Source organism: Rutidosis leptorrhynchoides, chromosome 7 (assembly GCF_046630445.1).
Source record: "Rutidosis leptorrhynchoides isolate AG116_Rl617_1_P2 chromosome 7, CSIRO_AGI_Rlap_v1, whole genome shotgun sequence".
In the NCBI taxonomy this organism is placed as follows: domain Eukaryota; kingdom Viridiplantae; phylum Streptophyta; class Magnoliopsida; order Asterales; family Asteraceae; genus Rutidosis; species Rutidosis leptorrhynchoides.
The window spans coordinates 101,871,772-101,893,618 of NC_092339.1; positions in this window are offsets into that span (position 1 = coordinate 101,871,772).

A 21,847-nucleotide genomic window follows, 5' to 3' on the forward strand; every position below is an offset into this window, starting at 1 on the left:
AAAAATGATAGTTTCAATGCAAATGATACTTTTAATAATAATAACAATAATAATAAGTTGATAGCTTCGATAAAAATATTAATTATAATATTAATAATAATAATGATAATAACGGCGATAATAACGACGACATAATAATAATAAACAATTTTAACAATGTCACTTAAAATATAGATAATTCAGTTGACTATATCTTTAAATCCATTCATCGAAACTATTCGATATCAAAAGGAAAAGTTCTTAATTTTTCACTAGCTTTCCAATGACATGCATATCTTATACCTTATTTCATCCCTAGTATAACAACCTTTAAGATTCAACATAACTTATCTAAGGGCAATATCAAATGTACAAGCATGCATAATCCTATTTTCTCGAGCACTAGTCAGGGATACACTATTCATGTATAAAAATTAATTTGCGAGTACTCACGTATCAATATTGAGGTTCAATATTGTAGGAAGGTTACGTAGACGCAACGGAGATGACAAACACTAAATTGACCTCACGGGCATACCCATGAACCATACCCATCACCTCCATAGCCATAACTCATAATTTCCTTAGCCCTATCCTACACGATATCTAGTTTTAAAAACCCATTTAAGATCACTCGGGCAGCACTCCGTCGTAGTATTTTATGTATAATACTAATAATAATAATAATACTCCTAATTATAAGATTAATAATATTAATCTTAATATTTATAATAATAATAATTATAATATATATATTGAGAGGATATGTGCGAGAGATAGATGAGAATGAAAACTGAAAATGAAAAACACAATTGCGTTCGTTTTAAAGATAGCTGGAATCCACTATTCTTCCTACCGACACTTCGTTTCATCTAAAACGTATTACACGTTTAACTCTTATGATATATAATTTTATATATTATTTAATATATAATATATTTAATCTTTAGAATTAATTAAATATTATATTATATTTACGCTCATGGTAAAAATATAATTTTTACAAAAATGACATGGTCGTGGTCTCACGACTCATGTACCACTTTCAGTTTTTCGTGCGCACTTTCGTACGTTTAGAAAACTAGCCTTTTATGTTACGTGACGTGTACCTTTTACAAAAATTAGACTTACATAACAATAAATTACTTTTATAAAAATATAACTTGTGAAGTTGAGCGTTGTGGTCATTTCCTTCTATAAATTAAAGTCTCGTTGTTTGTCAAAATATTTTATTTTAAATTAAATATTTTGTGACACGTACCTTTATTAATAACTAGACTTAAATTAATTAAAAACTAACCCACTCAAAGTGTAACTTAATCTTTTGAGTGTTTTGGTCATTTACTTTTATAATTCATAATCTTGTTATTTATCAAAGCCTATTTATTAATATTAGTGTAAATCAAAACGTTTCATTGATTAATTAAGATATCAAAATATATACCTAATATGTAGGTTTGTTATATTTATTAATAATACAATAATTAGATTTTCCAAAACTAATAATAGTTTAAAAGTTTATTTTAAATTCGTTTAGAAAAGCTTATAACACGTAACGTTTACACTTTAAAACTTAGGTCGATATAATTTATTTATGCGCCAACGTTTTCCTTAAACTTTCTAAATAAAATATTTTAATATCGATCGAATCAAATAACCAGGTTCTATTATATCGAAAAACGTTTTCGCACGTTTGAAAATAATTCAAACTAATATTATAGAATTCATTTCTCCACTAGCTTTTGTCTAACCCTTAATAATAACACTTTTGTTCTTACCCGTGATTACTTTACCAAATATTCTGAATACCGTTAAAAGTAAGAGTTTTCAATTCAAAGTAGACCTCATAACAGAGACTCGTAATCTTAATTCAATGTATCTGATAATTCAATCATTTGGTATTATCTTTTAATCTTGTCGATAAACTTACATCGAACAAATACATTCATGTAACATATTATTCATTCAATACCGTGATAACATTTCCAACCTCATTAGATAGATCTCAAAGCTTATATTCATATCAACTAATCCGTTCAATGTTTTATAATATGTGTCAATCTAATAAGCACACATGTATATATATATATATTTACACGTAATTGTTCGTGAATCGTTTGGCATGGTCAAAGGGTATTTAATTAAATGAATATAATTTCAAAACTTTCGAGACTCAATCATTACAGATTTGCTTATCGTGTTGGATACATATAAAGATTAAAGTTTAAATTTGGTTGGAAATTTCCGGGTCATCACAGTACCTACCCGTTAAAAGAAATTTCGTCCCGAAATTTGATAGAGGTCGTCATGGCTAACAGTAAGAATGTTATTATGACGAATGTAAACGGATACATAGAGTTTTATCATCATTGGGTAATATAGGTAACCCAATTTGATTATTCGAAGAGTATAAGTGAAGTTATCGCAAAAGAGTGAAAATGAATAAATACAGGTTTGACTTAACCGGCGGCGTATTCAAGATTGATTTCCGGAATTTAAGGAATTTAGAAGAAATATTCATAATAAGATTTGATTCTTCGATAATTAAGGAGATTCAGATCTTCTTTGCTCAAACGCGCTAATCTGCTTCGATTGCTCTGTCGGATATTTTTCCTATAAATCTGCCTTCTCCATTTTCTTAAGACTCACACCTTCTATTCTTTCTTCCTCAATTCATACATTAAAGTGTTTGTTAATATGCTTCATCCCATCCTAATCCTTGATATCCTCTTAACTTTTATATCTGTCATTCTTCTTTTTAACCTGCCACCGGAAGAATCTATTTACTTCTACTATACCCTAGGGTTTATAGTGTTTCTAGTTCTTCCGTGTCTTTATGTTGCTATTTGCATTGACATCTACGGTTTATAATTTACGGGTGGTTGTTGGGTTTTATATCATCCCTTATACCTCGATGTCCTTGTATCTGTGTTCCGTAATCATTGTCATCCACAGTTAATGTTCTCTCCCATTTGCTGCGTTTTATACCCCAATTTCTATTTCGGAGTTTTGTCCTTTCGTTTCTTCTTCTTGTGATTAATTAGCTCTTGTAATGGTCCAGAATTCGTAGGTATGGATTCCAGAATGAACATAGTAATTGTTCTAAGATGGAAATTGAAAGGGTACTATCTTGATTTGTCAAATTACCAGAATACCCTGAAAAAGACCGAATCATCAAGAAATATTTTCTTAATATGTTTAGAGATTAGATAGAATGTCAGAGTCGTGTAAATGACACATGATAACGGTATATTCTGTGAATCATCACGTTCCATTAGAAACTCAACATGAATTACTGCAATATAATGACGTTGATCAAGTGTCATTATATTATACTAACCCATGCATCAGTTCCCAACACTACTTCAAAAACATTCATATTCGAATTTTTCAGAATTTAGAAACTAACACAGTTTCTTTTATGTTGCAGATACTACGGAGAGATAAATGATCTCAGATAAGAATAGTTGCGAAAATATCTCCAGAGATATGGAGAATATGTATAATGGAAGATACGAAGATATCTTATAATATTTAAGATATGATGATGATGAAGAATATCTGTCTGTGAAGGTTTAGAATAAGAAGTAACGTGTTTGCTAACGATTTCAGCAGACACTGAATCATTTGGATCCTTTGAAGACATGTTCAGTCCTTGTGATTTATCCATAGCCTCTTTCATACTTTGCTCAATCCGTTTTCCAGTTCCAAATCTTCTCTTTTTCTGAGCTTTACCAACTCACTATCTTCTATCATCAAACTTTTGGCCGGTTAGACCATATACCATTTTTATGTTTCTTCTGCATTTAATGCTATAATATCTGAATCACTGGTTATCAATCCGAGGTGGGTTCAAAAAAAAATCGTGTTTTAGATGATTAAACGCTGGTGGTAATATGGTGGAATATTAAAAGTTTCCTAGTAACAATGGCGAGCGGGCAACGTATCTATCGAGGTTATAATAAGACTAGTCTGGCTGAACATTCGAAGTTGACTTGCTGGAGCTGTGACAAAATTGGCTACTTTGAAAAGGAATCGAAATGTTATTTTTGCTAATAAATGATAAAGAATTCGATGTGGGTACATGTTATATTATGTCTTGGGTTCCGAGAGTTTTTCAAATACAAAACTTCGGGTAACGTGTGGTTGGATCATCATCTCAATTGTTTATTATTTGAAGTGTCTTTCGAAATTTCGAAAATTTTTAAATGCAGATTGTCATAGTCAATATCCAATTGATGAAATCGTCCTGAATCCCGAATGATTTTCATATTCAACTGAGTGTTACGATTAAAAGTGATGTTCTATCACAGTTTTGAAGTCAAAGTATAGCTTTGAAAAATGTACGGATCTAAGAGTGATGATTTCGGTTGTATCTCGAGTTGAAATTCCCAGAATCAGAATTGAAGAATGTAACATATTAATTGTGATTTTATATATCTCTCGGGTATTACCTACCCGTTAAAAAAAATTTCACAAATAATATTTTGAACAAGAATCCTCATTACAATCTTTATGAAAATATATGTGGGTATCTTTTCTTCAGATGTAATACAGATTCAATGAGTTAATATCATACTAAACTCATTTGATTTTCGGATTGGATTAGAAATGAATTTTCTCTAAAACATTAAAGATTGCATAATCTTTGCGGAGTATTTCACTAATCAATACTTCAATATTTATAGGTATTTCCTTGGTGAATCATGCTGATGCTCATAGAACTCTTGCTAACTTCGCAAGATACGAATATTGTTTTCCAGTAAGTTTCGAGTGCATCGAAGATAAGAGTGTAAAATCAAACATGTTATTGAATGATACACTTGATTTATTATGGAACCGAATTCATTTAATTGAAACAAAGGTTGTAGTCAACGATGGTTAAGTCGCTAACGAAGAATGTACATCATAGCATATAGTAATATGAATTAACCGGATAGTTAAGTTCCATACATATAGCTTAGTACAGAAAGATTTATTATGGTTTAAAATTTTATATATATATATAGGATATACATATATTTTCTTCGGAGGAACCGAGTTAATGATTCAAAACTCATTGATACGATATACGCGTTGTATGATTCGTAATGGTTTCCACAGTGATTCTTGAACTGGCGAAGCTTGTGAGGTTAGAGGTGCTGACGATTCTAACGATGTTGACAGCATTGACTGTGTTGGTGAGGCTATTGGTACTGCTGATGCTGTTGGTAAAATAAGTCTAGCTTGTACCTTACGCACCAGTCTTGTTAGGGTTTCGATTCTTCTCTCTATCATCTCTGTCCACTCATCTGGTTTATGGTTAAGGTTGAGATAGATAATCTCTAAGATTTTTAGAGATTACCTAATCATCGCAGGATGATTCTCCGATGAAGTTATGAATCAGCACTTTGTTGTGGTTGGTACTCCTTGGTATTTATGGCGCGTGTGATGTTGACATCCGATGTGCAAGTTGTGATATTGAGGCATGTGATGCGAATGTGGTTATTGGTGGTGGTAATGATCCTGTTGATGATGGTGCTGCTGTTGATGCCGGTGATGCTGCTGGTGCTTAGGGTATTGAGGCTTGCGATGTTGATGTTATTGGCGGTGTTGGTTATGCTGCTGGTGCTGCTAATGGTGTTTGTAACCTTCGCACCGTATTCTCCAAGGCCACTACCCGAGCGCGAAGTTCGTTGACTTCTTCTTGTACACCGGGGTGATTATCGGTTCGGACGAGCGGATGAATATAATCTAAAATTTGGTGTAGTATATAATCGTGACGAGATACTCTGGAAATGAGAGAGAAAATGGTTTCTCGAACAGGTTCGCCGGTAAGTGCTTCAGGTTCATTGCCAAGAGGGCAATTTGGTGGATGGAAGGGATCACCTTCTTCTTGTCTCCAATGATTGAGGAGGCTACGAACCCATCCCCATTTCATCCAGAATAGATGATGACTGATTGGTTGATCCATTCCGGTCACACTATTTTCGGAACTCGAATGGAAATCCATATCGACATAGCTGTTGAAATCTGAGGAGTTCGAACTAGATGCAGAATCCATCTCGTATGATCAGAGAAAGAATTTTTGGTATAAAATAGATTGTAGAATTTAGATTTGGTATTCCTCAATACATAATTTACATATGTATATATAATACCAAAATCCCATAGATTTCGGAGAATCTTTGAAAAATGCCAGTCAAATTTCACAATAATAAATACGCTAAGATATTAATTAGCAGATATGCTAAGATGTGAATTTCGTCTATACGCTGTTATGCAATAAATGCAGGAAAACGCGTCTAGACTTAAGATGATAAGCAGATAATTTCCTAAGGATGATAAGTAGATGATTTCCGACACAAAATGATAAGCAAAACTTTTGACATGCAGACACGGTCGAAGTCCAGACTCACTAATGCATCTTAACAACTAACAGTAAGACACACTAATGCAAGACCTGGTTCGCTAAGACCACCGCTCTGATACCAACTGAAAGGACCCGTTCATATACATTATAAACGATTCACAATAGTTGATTACATTGCGAGGTATTTGACCTCTATATGATACATTTTACAAACATTGCATTCGTTTTTAAAAGACAATCTTTCTTTACATCGAAAATTGACAGGTATGCATACCATTTCATAATATCCACTATCCAACTATGAGTTGATTTAATAATAATCTTTGATGAACTCAATGACTCGAATGCAACGTTCTTCGAAATATGCTATGAAAGACTCCAAGTAATATCTTTAAAATGAGCAAATGCACAGCGGAAGATTTCTTTAACACCTGAGAATAAACATGCTTTAAAGTGTCAACCAAAAGGTTGGTGAGTTCATTAGTTTATCATAATCATTTATTTCCATCATTTTAATAGACCACAAGAATTTCATTTCCAGTTCTCATAAATATACGTCCCATGCATAGAGACAAAAATGATCATTCATATGGTGAACACCTGGTAACCGACATTAACAATATGCATATAAGAATATCCCCATCATTCCGGGATCCTCCTTCGGACATGATATTAATTTCGAAGTACTAAAGCATCCGGTACTTTGGATGGGGCTTGTTGGGCCCGATAGATCTATCTTTAGGATTCGCGTCAATTAGGGTGTCTGTTCCCTAATTCTTAGATTACCAGACTTAATAAAAAGGGGCATATTCGGTTTAATAATTCAACCATAGAATGTAGTTTCGATTACTTGTGTCTATTTCGTAAAATAATTATAAAAGCAGCGCATGTATTCTCAGCCCAAAAATATAAAGGGTAAAAAGGCAAATGAAACTCACCATACTGTATTTTGTAGTAAAAATACATATAACGACATTGAACAATGCAAGGTTGGCCTTGGATTCACGAACCTATATTACGTATATATATATTTATATAATGGTCAATATCTATCAATAATTTAGGTCAAGTAGTAGTGTATCACAATCCTAATGCTCGAGATTGATATGCAAAAGTTTAACAAAAGTCAATTTGACTCAACACGACTTCCAAAATCTATATATGTTTAATACATAATTTAAATGTTGTTGTTTTATATATATCAAATTTTATTAAAGTAAACAATATAAACCATTTATTAATAAAAAGGTATATTAAAGTTTATATATAATAAAAATATACTTTTATATATCTCAAGTAATAAGATTTATAAAGTTCACTTAAGATCATAAAAATATAGTGGCATGTATTATTAATGTAATTATATTACGTGTGATAAAAATATCTTTGTATCACGTATTCATTTAAAATAACATTGACAATAAAGTTGTTTTAATTATTTTTAATAATAAAATAATAAAATAATAATAATAGTAACAATATTTATATTTACTAATGATAATAATAATTTTTGACAATAAATAATAATCTTTTGTAATAATATCATTGTTGTAATAATAATACTATTTCAGATAAAAATATTCTATTTATGTTAACGATAATAACAATAAATAAAAATGTTTATATGAGATTGGTAACTTTATTCGAAATGATAATCTTGAATAATAATACTAATATTTTATAATCAACAATAATATTTATCAAAATGATAATTTTAATAAAAAAAATGATAGTTTCAATGCAAATGATACTTTTAATAATAATAACAATAATAATAAGTTGATAGCTTCGATAAAAATATTAATTATAATATTAATAATAATAATGATAATAACGGCGATAATAACGACGACATAATAATAATAAACAATTTTAACAATGTCACTTAAAATATAGATAATTCAGTTGACTATATCTTTAAATCCATTCATCGAAACTATTCGATATCAAAAGGAAAAGTTCTTAATTTTTCACTAGCTTTCCAATGACATGCATATCTTATACCTTATTTCATCCCTAGTATAACAACCTTTAAGATTCAACATAACTTATCTAAGGGCAATATCAAATGTACAAGCATGCATAATCCTATTTTCTCGAGCACTAGTCAGGGATACACTATTCATGTATAAAAATTAATTTGCGAGTACTCACGTATCAATATTGAGGTTCAATATTGTAGGAAGGTTACGTAGACGCAACGGAGATGACAAACACTAAATTGACCTCACGGGCATACCCATGAACCATACCCATCACCTCCATAGCCATAACTCATAATTTCCTTAGCCCTATCCTACACGATATCTAGTTTTAAAAACCCATTTAAGATCACTCGGGCAGCACTCCGTCGTAGTATTTTATGTATAATACTAATAATAATAATAATAATACTCCTAATTATAAGATTAATAATATTAATCTTAATATTTATAATAATAATAATAATTATAATATATATATTGAGAGGATATGTGCGAGAGATAGATGAGAATGAAAACTGAAAATGAAAAACACAATTGCGTTCGTTTTAAAGATAGCTGGAATCCACTATTCTTCCTACCGACACTTCGTTTCATCTAAAACGTATTACACGTTTAACTCTTATGATATATAATTTTATATATTATTTAATATATAATATATTTAATCTTTAGAATTAATTAAATATTATATTATATTTACGCTCATGGTAAAAATATAATTTTTACAAAAATGACATGGTCGTGGTCTCACGACTCATGTACCACTTTCAGTTTTTCGTGCGCACTTTCGTACGTTTAGAAAACTAGCCTTTTATGTTACGTGACGTGTACCTTTTACAAAAATTAGACTTACATAACAATAAATTACTTTTATAAAAATATAACTTGTGAAGTTGAGCGTTGTGGTCATTTCCTTCTATAAATTAAAGTCTCGTTGTTTGTTAAAATATTTTATTTTAAATTAAACATTTTGTGACACGTACCTTTATTAATAACTAGACTTAAATTAATTAAAAACTAACCCACTCAAAGTGTAACTTAATCTTTTGAGTGTTTTGGTCATTTACTTTTATAATTCATAATCTTGTTATTTATCAAAGCCTATTTATTAATATTAGTGTAAATCAAAACGTTTCAATGATTAATTAAGATATCAAAATATATACCTAATATGTAGGTTTGTTATATTTATTAATAATACAATAATTAGATTTTCCAAAACTAATAATAGTTTAAAAGTTTATTTTAAATTCGTTTAGAAAAGCTTATAACACGTAACGTTTACACTTTAAAACTTAGGTCGATATAATTTATTTATGCGCCAACGTTTTCCTTAAACTTTCTAAATAAAATATTTTAATATCGATCGAATCAAATAACCAGGTTCTATTATATCGAAAAACGTTTTCGCACGTTTGAAAATAATTCAAACTAATATTATAGAATTCATTTCTCCACTAGCTTTTGTCTAACCCTTAATAATAACACTTTTGTTCTTACCCGTGATTACTTTACCAAATATTCCGAATACCGTTAAAAGTAAGAGTTTTCAATTCAAAGTAGACCTCATAACAGAGACTCGTAATCTTAATTCAATGTATCTGATAATTCAATCATTTGGTATTATCTTTTAATCTTGTCGATAAACTTACATCGAACAAATACATTCATGTAACATATTATTCATTCAATACCGTGATAACATTTCCAACCTCATTAGATAGATCTCAAAGCTTATATTCATATCAACTAATCCGTTCAATGTTTTATAATATGTGTCAATCTAATAAGCACACATGTATATATATATATATATATATATATATATATATATATATATATATATATATATATATATATATATATATATATATATATATATATATATATATATATATTTACACGTAATTGTTCGTGAATCGTTTGACATGGTCAAAGGGTATTTAATTAAATGAATATAATTTCAAAACTTTCGAGACTCAATCATTACAGATTTGCTTATCGTGTTGGATACATATAAAGATTAAAGTTTAAATTTGGTTGGAAATTTCCGGGTCATCACAACTTGGACATAGGATCAAGAGATATCGCATTATTTACTTTTGCATTTGAACATTTACATTATTGTTACTTCCATCATTGTAACGACATTTCATTTTCCGCTGCGTACTCTCAATAAAGTTTTTTTTTATCATTTAGTATTGTTCTCGTATATTATAATATGTTGGTTTATTTGATATTAGTGACGTTTCTTCCAGACCCTATCTGGAGGACGTTACATTATATTTCAAATTCTAACATGGAGAAATGTTTAGTACACAGACCAATGGCGAGTTTAGCATGTAAGGAGTGGGGTCCTATTACCCCACTAGTATAATTTTTTTTTTATAGAATGTATACATCAAATTGTGTAGGACACCACTAAATTTAAGGATAGGACCCCATATATTTTGAAAATTTATGGGTTTTTTTTAGGTAAACAACCATTAAAGTGTCCTTAAAATATAATTAGCTTTGAAAAAAAATTCGGGACCTCATTGGATTTTCATCCTGGATTCGCCACTGACACGGACGCAAACTAAAGATATATTGTTATTAATTTCGTGCACATAGGTACGTGTTACAAGGGTTGTATATATTTATAATGCAAACGTAAGAACGAAACCAAAACGTATAAGTAATCCTAATTAGAAAATAATTCTTGTCGCTAACCACTTAGCGCTCACATGACCCTCCTCGCGGTCGTGAGAATCCCCCTGTTTCGAATTCTTCTAAACACTCCAACAATTAAAACTTTAAGTCTACTAACATCATATGCCTAAACTTAAAGCATGTTTTATTGTAGGACATTATAATATGAATAGCAGAAACAGGATTACATGTTTTTAAATACATTTAACATTACTCATTCGTAAAACTATCCACTTTAATTTGCCGATCAATAACATCGATCTAAAGGAATGTCGTGCATAATTCTTGTTACTACGTTGAAATTTTGTTATTAGCTACTTCCCATTCGAATTTCCAATTACTTAACTGACCATTTCAATAATAGTCTTAAAATCACCACGTACAATCATTTTCAGATTAGGTTCACCAATGCTTATTCGTCACATACAAGTACATATTTGGTGATCACCTATTTTCTCCATTAATTGTCAAGAATTGTTATTTTTTGATAATTATCGATCAACTAATTTTTTAACAAGAGTGAATGAAAGGTTCTATCTTGACAGGTAACACATAAACAAGTAAACGTTGTTTAAGATTTGCAATCGGTATTATATCTGGTGTTCTGAACACTGATAAATTTCTATCAGGACAATTGAACATGACAAGATCAATAAAAAAGATAAGAAAAAAATTATTGTTAAAAAAAATGATCAAATCAAGGAGATGACTAGTCACATTTACATTTACAATAAGTATATCAGCGGCCAAGTAAAAATAGTACCCGGCTGACATCATGCTGACGTCATCATGGCGTCAACAAATTCGTCCTGTAGTTTTTTTTTTTTTTTTAATTTTGAGGTTGTTGACTTTGTTTTAAAAATGTATTATTTCCGTATAGCGATTGGGCCATGGCCCAATATAGCCTAATTACTAGTTTTATATAAGTAGATTAGAATAATTTTGTGAAAAAAAAAAAAAAAAAAAAAAACATGTACTGGAGCAACATACACTGTTAACCATAGTTAACCAAATTCAGAAATAAAAAGTCAAAGTTAGTTTGTGAAAGCGAATGATTTGATTAATTAAAGAGAGCAAGTGACATGCACACTAATTCGACTTTTTTTTAACACACTATAGTACTACAAAACACTTCTAGATAAAAACAACAGTGGTTGTTTCCTATTGGTTTATCAGTAGGGAGTTGGGTCCCACAGTCCAACCATAGCCGGACATTAACGATTACTTAATTTTCTTAAATTCTCAACTTATTGTTCATGTCGCCCTTTTTTCAAAAACAAATATTTAAACTGAATTAGATTCCAGAATATAAAGATAACTACAATGAATACGTATTCATATTTATTATAACTTTTTTTTTTTCGGCCGGAGGTCCTTACGGAAGCAATCTCTTTACCCTGGAGTAGAGAGAGGGATGATTTTCTCTACCTGGTGAGTGGAGAATTTTTTCTCGACTAGTGGTTAGAGAAAAAACTTTTCTTCTATTTCGAAGGTAGATGAAGGATTGTCTACATCTCACCTCCTCCATACTTCGCGGATGCGGGATTGGATTTTGTTGCTGTGTTGTTGCTGTGTTTAACAAAATTCAGATACAACCTTGAACAACATTCAAAATTTCATATACAGCAAACTACCTAACCTACAATGAACAAATTCTTGCAACATTAAACCAAAACACAATTGAACCTTGCAAACACGAAGCATTAAAGGCAACCAAACCCACGTCTTCCTTATCTTGACCCTAGTGATACACCGAAATACTGACGCCAAGAAATAATTGATGGCGAGAAACTAATACATTTTAATGATCACCCTTTAATGTCATGTGATTTTTATGTTATTATTTTATTTGCTCATACAATATCACGATCACTATTTTTAATTCAATCCAACTTGTAGCTCTAATTAGCGTTGAGATAAACCGTATAACATGACTAGATTTCAAATTGAATTGTTGAACGATTTATGTTTCTTTTCTTCTTTTTGTTATTTGACGTATTTCTTCACCATTAACGTTGTTCTGTTAAAATATTATAATGTTTTTCTAGATTAATATAGATTAGTCTAGAATTAGTAAGTTTTATTAGATATTTAATAGTAGATATTTAAGTAGAAGTGACTAGAAATTGTTAGAGAATTAGTTAGTCAAAAAAATCAAGATTTGCTAGAATGATCTAGTAGACTTATTGAGCCTATAAATAGGCCAGTAGTGTTGCAAAATGTAACACAACAAAATACAAACAAATTGAAGTAATAAAACAACTTTCTAAAAACTCTTTTCCATTCTAATTTTTAAAACACCCCCTCAATATTATAAACACTATAATACTTCATACTAATCTATCACTTCTAAAAAATCTAAACCTACACTAAATCTAACAAGTGGTATCAGAGCCGTGTTGGGTGTTGTTCGAATACACCATGACTACCGTCGGTGCGTACAATATTCCTGTCCCCATCTTTGATGGTGATAACTATGATTTTTGGAGTATCCGAATGAAGACATATTTTCAAGCACAAAGCTTGTGGGATATTGTCGAAGTCGGGTTTACAACTCCAAAAGACGTCGAAACTCTGTCCGCAGAAGAACAAGAAAAATACAACAAAAATGTTGTAAGAAATGCTGCTGCGCTAGGCTATATTCAACAAGCCTTGACACCGTCTATCTTTCCACGAATCATGGGAGCTACGACAGCCAAAGAGTCGTGGAAGATCCTTCAAGAAGAATTTCAAGGAAATGCCAAGGTGAGATCTGTCAAGCTACTAACTCTAAGACGAGACTTTGAGAATTTAAATATGAAAGACAATGAGACCGTAAAAGATTACTATTCTAGAATTAAAGAAATAGTAAATCAAATGAGAGCCTATGGAGAAAACATAACTGATAAGAGGATCGTAGAAAAAATACTTATCAGTATGACAGAAAAATATGATCATGTCATTACTGCTATCGAAGAGTCGAAAGACATCGAGACTCTGTCGGTACCAGAATTAGTTGGCTCTCTTGAAGCATATGAGGCTAGATTGAGTCGGCGTAGTGAAAACTCACTAGAAAGTGCCTTTCAGTCTAAACTCAAAATAAGGTCTCATAAATCTAATAATGAGGGGAAAAGAAATCTCGAAGAAAAGTTGAGAGGAGGAGAAAAACCCAGAACCGGGTTTGATCAGAGAAGAAAAAACTATCCTCCATGTGGTATCTGCAAAAAGACAAACCACTTGGAGAAAGATTGTTTCCACAAAGGGAAACCACAATGCAATAACTGCAAAAGATTTGGGCATCTAGAAAAAGATTGTCGTTTAAAACAAAATCATCGAGCTAACTTCACGAAAGAAAGTGAAGATATTCCGGAGAACAAAAATCAGCTATTCTATGCCTGTCATGTCGCAAATAAACAGAGGGACGATACTTGGTTGATCGACAGTGGGTGCAGCAATCACATGACAGGAGATGAGAAGCTATTTCAGAGTATCAACACCTCCGTAAAGTCCCGTGTTAAGTTAGGGAATGGAGAACTCGTGGATACTAAAGGCAAAGGTACTATTACTGTTCAAACTAATAACGTCACTCGATCTATCAATGACGTTCTTCTAGTACCAAGCCTAGCAAGTAACTTGTTAAGTGTTGGTCAAATGATGGAGCACGGATACTCTTTACTCTTCGAAGACAAATCATGCGTTATTTGTGACAAGAAAAATAACTATAAATTAATAGCCGAAGTGCCAATGGAGAACCGCAACTTTCCGCTTCGTTGGCAGTATATCCAAGACACAGCCATGAAAGTTCAAGTTGAAGAATCATGGCTATGGCATCGAAGATTTGGCCACTTTAACTTTCACGCACTAAAAATCCTCCAACAGAAGAATATGATGAGAGACTTGCCTAACATAGAAGAGATCACCGACACGTGTGAAAGCTGTGTGATGGGCAAGCAACATCGAAAACCTTTCCCTCGTGATAAATCTTGGAGAGCGAAAGGTATACTGGAGCTGGTACACACCGAAGTTTGTGGACCAATGAGAACCCCGTCACTTAATCAAAATAGGTACTTTATTCTCTTCATTGATGATTATTCTAGAATGACGTGGGTTTATTTCATGCGTGAAAAATTAGAAGTATTTTCGATATTCAAGAAGTTCAAGAACTTCGTAGAAAAAAGTAGTGGCCAGTATATAAAAACACTAAGGAGTGATAGAGGGAAAGAATACACCTTTACACAGTTTAATAAATTCTGCGAGGACGAAGGTGTTAAACGTCAACTCACTGTTGGTTACGCCCTTTGAGCAAAATGGCGTCTCTGAACGCAAAAATAGAACTGTAATGGAAATGGCCAAAACAATGATACATGGAAAAGGCCTTCCAAACAAGTTCTGGGCTGAAGCTGTATACACGGTTGTATATATACTAAATCGATGCCCCACGAAAGCCGTCGAAAACAAGACTCCTATTGAGGCATGGAGTGGAAGGAAACTGTCGGCGAAACATATGCGAATATTTGGATCTATCTGCTACATCCATATTCCAAAGGAGAAACGTCACAAACTCCAAGAAAAATCAGAGAAAGGAATATTCTTGGGCTATAGCACACAATCAAAAGGTTACCGAGTCTACAACTTGAAGACCAATAACATCGTGATCAGCCGAGACGTGGAGTTTGACGAAGAAGCTTCTTGGAACTGGGAGAAAGACAAAGTTGAAAAGCAAACATATCTGCCGCAGATATCTATAGAAACTCCAGCTCAACATCCACTACAAACAGAGCATTCTGGTTAAGAAAGCACAGGAGAAACGAGCCCTGCTATGCCAAGTTCTCCTTCGGCAACATTACCTTCAGCGCAAGAAGATTCAAGTCCGGAGTCAACACCGGGAAGAGTTAAAAAGTTAGCAGAGGTGTACGAGACTTGCAACTTCACAACTATAGAACCTGAAAGCTATGAAGTTGCATCGAAAGATGAAAAGTGGGTGGCTGCTATGAATGAAGAAATAAGAATGATTGAGAAAAACAACACATGGGAGTTAGTTGATCCTCCAGAAAATAAAGAAATCATTGGAGTTAAATGGGTTTACAAAACAAAGCTCAACCCTGACGGTTCTATACAAAAACATAAAGCAAGGCTAGTAGCTAAAGGCTACTCACAACAACAAGGAGTCGACTACAACGAAACTTTTGCACCAGTAGCTCGACTAGACACTATAAGAGCACTTGTGGCATTAGCAGCTCAACGAAGGTGGAAGATTCACCAACTAGATGTAAAATCAGCCTTTCTAAATGGATTTCTCGAAGAAGAAATATACGTCGAGCAACCACAAGGGTTCATTCAAAAAGGAAAAGAAGAAAAAGTCCTAAAGCTCAAGAAAGCCTTATATGGACTTAAACAAGCACCACGTGCTTGGTATAGCCGCATTGATAGCTACTTCACAAGTTCAGGATTCAGGAGGAGTCAAAGTGAGCCTACACTCTACATCAAAACCCAAGGTAACTCTGACACTCTCATTATTTCCTTGTACGTCGATGATCTTATATATACGGGAAACAATGAAAGAATGATACAAGAATTTAAAGAAGACATGATGAAAAAATTCGAGATGAGCGACCTTGGTTTGATGCGCTATTTTCTTGGCATCGAAATCAGTCAAGAAAAGGAAGGCATCTTCATATGCCAAAGGAAATACACAGAAAATCTCCTGAAAAAGTTTAAACTATACGGTTGTAAAACCGTCGCGACGCCACTAGTTGCCAATGAGAAGATGAGACAAGAAGATGGATCGGAGAAAGCAGACGCTTCAAGATTCAGAAGTCTCATCGGAAGTCTACTTTATCTGACAGCAACTAGACCAGATATTATGTACGCAACGAGTCTATTATCCAGGTACATGAAAAACCCTACTCAAATACATTACGGAGCTTCTAAAAGAATTTTAAGATACTTGCAAGGTACCATGGACTATGGAATATGGTACAATCCCACTATAGACTCGAAGCTTCATGGATACACTGATAGTGATTGGGCCGGATCGGTAGATGACATGAGAAGTACTTCTGGATACACATTCACACTTGGATCTGGTATATTCTCATGGACATCAAAGAAACAAGAAACAGTGGCACAATCGTCAGCTGAAGCCGAGTACGTCGCAGCCGCAAACTTAGCTAATCAAGTTATATGGCTAAGAAGAATACTAGAAGACATGGGCGAGAAACAAGATGAAGCTACAAAAATATTCAGCGACAACAAGTCCGCGATCGCGATGGCAAAGAATCCAGTGTTCAATGGCAGAACAAAACATATTGACATCAACTATCACTTTCTGCGAGAAAGCTCAGCCAAGAAAGATATTGAATTAAAATACTGCAAGATCGAAGAGCAGATTGCAGATATTTTCACTAAAGCACTACCAAGACCCAAGTTCGAGTTCCTACGCAACATGCTCGGAGTAACACCGAAAAACATTAAGGAGGAGTGTTAAAATATTATAATGTTTTTCTAGATTAATATAGATTAGTCTAGAATTAGTAAGTTTTATTAGATATTTAATAGTAGATATTTAAGTAGAAGTGACTAGAAATTGTTAGAGAATTAGTTAGTCAAAAAAATCAAGATTTGCTAGAATGATCTAGTAGACTTATTGAGCCTATAAATAGGCTAGTGGTCTTGCAAAATGTAACACAACAAAACACAAACAAATTGAAGTAATAAAACAACTTTCTAAAAACTCTTTTCCATTCTAATTTCTAAAACACCCCCTCAACATTATAAACACTATAATACTTCATAGTAATCTATCACTTCTAAAAAATCTAAACTTACACTAAATCTAACAATCATTTCCTTTCTATGTCGTTTTTCCATATTTCAATCATATTCAAATTCATATGACTATATTTCTATTCACAAGTTTTCTCTATTCAGTAGTTTTTTCATTATCTCTTCTCTTACCTTTATTGAATATTGATTTTCCTAATTGATATCGTGTTTTTATTGATAATAATAAATAATATAATATGGTTCTATGCATATACGGAGTAATAGATTTGATATGATTTTGATTCAAGGTTCATTTAACTTGCTATTAAACTTTTTTTTTTTAAATTTATCTGTATATACTTTTGTGATTGTGGTTTCGTAAGTGATCAAGAAACTTACTTAGGGTGTGCTTCGTTGGGGATATTAGGAGGTAAGGAATGAGAATCATTATTATTAATAAAGCTTGGTATAATTTTAAATAATTGTTCAATAGCGAGTTAAGTAATTCTCTATTAAACACTAAATTGGAGGTTATGACTGGATGGCAATGAGCTAGAAAAAATCCGTGACCTGCGGGTACTCTATCTGATGGACGGGTAAAATCATAAAAACTTACTTGCGGGTACGGGTACGGGTAAAAAATTACACCTGCCAACGGGTCGCGGGCAGGTCGCGGGTACTATGTACCCGCCGCGGGTAAAACCCGATCCGCTAATTCATGAGATTTTTTTTTAATTTATCCACGAGTATATACATATAAATATCAATTTAAAAGGGATTTATTTGTAATACAATAATGATTAGAAATATAATGTTACATGTAAGTAAAATAATTGACTTTCACGTCATTTTACACATGTTAATTGTAAAATTATCTAACTTTTCCAAAAAAAAAAAAAAATAACGAAGTTGTATATTATTATTACCCGCGGGTTTACCCGCGAGTCACGGGTATCCGCGGGTCACGGTCATGGGCGAAACTTTTTTACCCGCGGGCGGGTAATGGGTCTCAACGAGCAAAAAAGCAACCCGACGGGCAGATCACGGGTATATAGAACCCGTTCCCGTTACCCGCGGGCGCCATCCCTTATGAAACATTGTAATCGATATTCTGACAAATTCCTTCTCTTTCCTTATTTCTCTCACATTTCACATGGTCACATACATACATATATATATATATATATATATATATATATATATACATACATATATATATATATATATATATATATATATATATATATATATATACATATATATATATATTGGTAGGATCAAGATGGAAGTAACCAATCGGGAGGAAGCGGGGGAAAGTAATTTTTTTTTTCGTTTTTTGAAAAAACTTTGTTCACGAACATTATAGATTTGATAAAAATATGAACATTTGATAAAGACACTTTGTGATAAATGTTTTTATTTTTGCGGAAAAACGCTCGAAGAAGTAATATATAACAATTATCGTGTTTTTCGAGCGTATGTTGAGGTTTTAGATATTATGGTTTAGATATTAGGGTTTATAGGGTTTAGATATTAGGGTTTAGAAATTTATGGTTTAGGGTTTAGGATTTAGATTTAGTGTTTAGATTTAGGATTTAGATTGAGTTTTTAACACAAACGGTTTAGAGTTTAGAGTTTAGGGTTTAAGGTTTAGGGTTTGGGGTTTGGGGTTTAGGGACTAAACCCAAAACACCAAACCCAAAACACCAAACCCTAAACCCTAAACTCTAAATCGGGCTAAATTTTACTTCACAAAACATGAAAAAAACGTTAACATTCTTCACGATCAATATTATCTTGAATGTTATTTTTGTCGATCATTTTCCCGTCTAAATAATAACATTCATCACGAAGTGTTTTTTTTAAATGTTCATATTTTTGTGTGATCTTGATGCCTGAAAAAAAAATTCCAAAAAAAAAGAAAAAAATTTTTTGCTTCCCCCCGATTAATTACTTCCCCATTGATCCTGCCCCTACACACACATATACTCATTATTTGTTAGTATATATCTCGGGGAATATAGGAATGTTATAATAAAATTTTAATAGGAATAATATATATATATATATATATATATATATATATATATATATATATTATTCCTATTAAAATTTTATTATAACATTCCTATATTCCCCGAGATATATACTAACAAATAATGAGTATATTCTAATTATATATGTTATTGTAACACATACAAACATATCTAGTAATAATGTATATAAATATAGTTAAAAGTTCAAACGAGAACCACAAAAAGGGCGAGAACTGCGAAAATCTTTAACTTACAAAGATTTTCTCATGTAAGTAGATTGAATCACCCATAAATGTTGATAGAGAGTAAGAATGAACATAAAATAGTTTGAAAAATATATATTTTACCTATATAATCAAATATATAGTTTCGCGTTCACATTTGCATATTTGTTTTGTAACATTTGAACATATTATAAACTAACAATTTAACATGTAATTTGTGGTAATGAACATATTTTTGTCAATGATATGAGCATTAATTAACATTTGATATAATTTGTTGCATTTAAATGCATAAAAACTATGAGATTAAAAAGGTTCTCGCAGTTCTCGCTCTTTTTGTGATTTTCGTTTGAACCTACCCATATAGATATAACACACACACACACACACACACACACACACACACACATATATATATATATATATATATATATATATATATATATATATATATATATATATATATGTTATTAGTATGTATGTATATATATATATATTGAAAGGCAAGTTGTTGCCATCGAATATTCTCATTTGTCACGTACGCACGCGTTTTCGGGCGGAAACCCGAATCGCATTACAGGGATCCGAACTTAAACCATCCCGAGGGGTAGGCGGGTCGGACGTGGGTCCTGAATACGGGTCGGTATAACCTCTCAGGGGCAATCCGGCTTTCAGGAAATAAATCCCACGAATATTTTTAAAGAGAGGGACTCGCACTTGAGACCTCTCCACCCACATCCCAATACACAAGTGTAAAGAGGTAAAGCACTGAACCAGTAGGGTGGGTATGTTATTAGTATATACGTACATACAAACATTGTTATATTCAAAACAAACTTACTTGTAAACAAATAAATAAATATAGTGATATGAAATTAAATTAGTTATATATATTAACCAAATATAGCAACATGTAAGATAAATACTAGGTAAGCGATTGGTGTTCTCTTAATATTTTCATTCCTTTTTCTGTTTTCATTGTTTAGTTTGAACCAAACATGTCCTTAAATTAGTTGATTCAAAAGTTGTAGAATAGATGCTTATATTTAGTTTAAGTAAAGGTGTTTCCAAGCCATACTCATTTCTTATATGTGTTTTCTTTGGAATTGTTTGACACGTAAATGATTGGTTAACCATGTTTAGTTGTTTACATAAGTATATTTTTACAGGTTATTAATCGATACGCCCCCTTTTCTTAAATGTTTTAACGCTGTGTCCTTAAAATCATGAAATTAAAACAATGCCTCTTAACCGTGCATCAAGCACCGTGCTTGTTGTGTGGTACGAGTTGTGTGACAACCCAGAAATTTTCGAACAAATTTAAACTTAATCTTTATATGTTTTCAACACGATAAGCAAAGTCTGTAATGTTAAATCTCAAGGATTTTAAACTGTGGTCATACATTCATTTAACCTCGACCAAATTCCGACGATTCACGAACAATGATGTGTATATAGATATGTATATATAATATATAGTTATATTAATTAAAAACATTAAACAAAGTATTAAACGTATAATACTTTTCATGAACGTATTTGTTTCAATATGTTTATCAATGGAATTAGAAGATAATATCAAATGATTGAATTATCAGAAACAATGAATTATGATTACGAGTCTCTGTTGAGAGGTCCACTTTGATTTAGGAAACCTTTCCTTTTTAACGGTATCCGGAATATTTGGTAAAGTAATTTACATGTAAGAACAAATATGTCAATTGACGAAGGTTAGACAAAAATTAGTGGGATTCTTGTTCAATGTCCTATATATGCGTTAGCTATTTAACTTTCATATTACTTAATGTGGAAATAAGGTTATGAGATATAAATAAC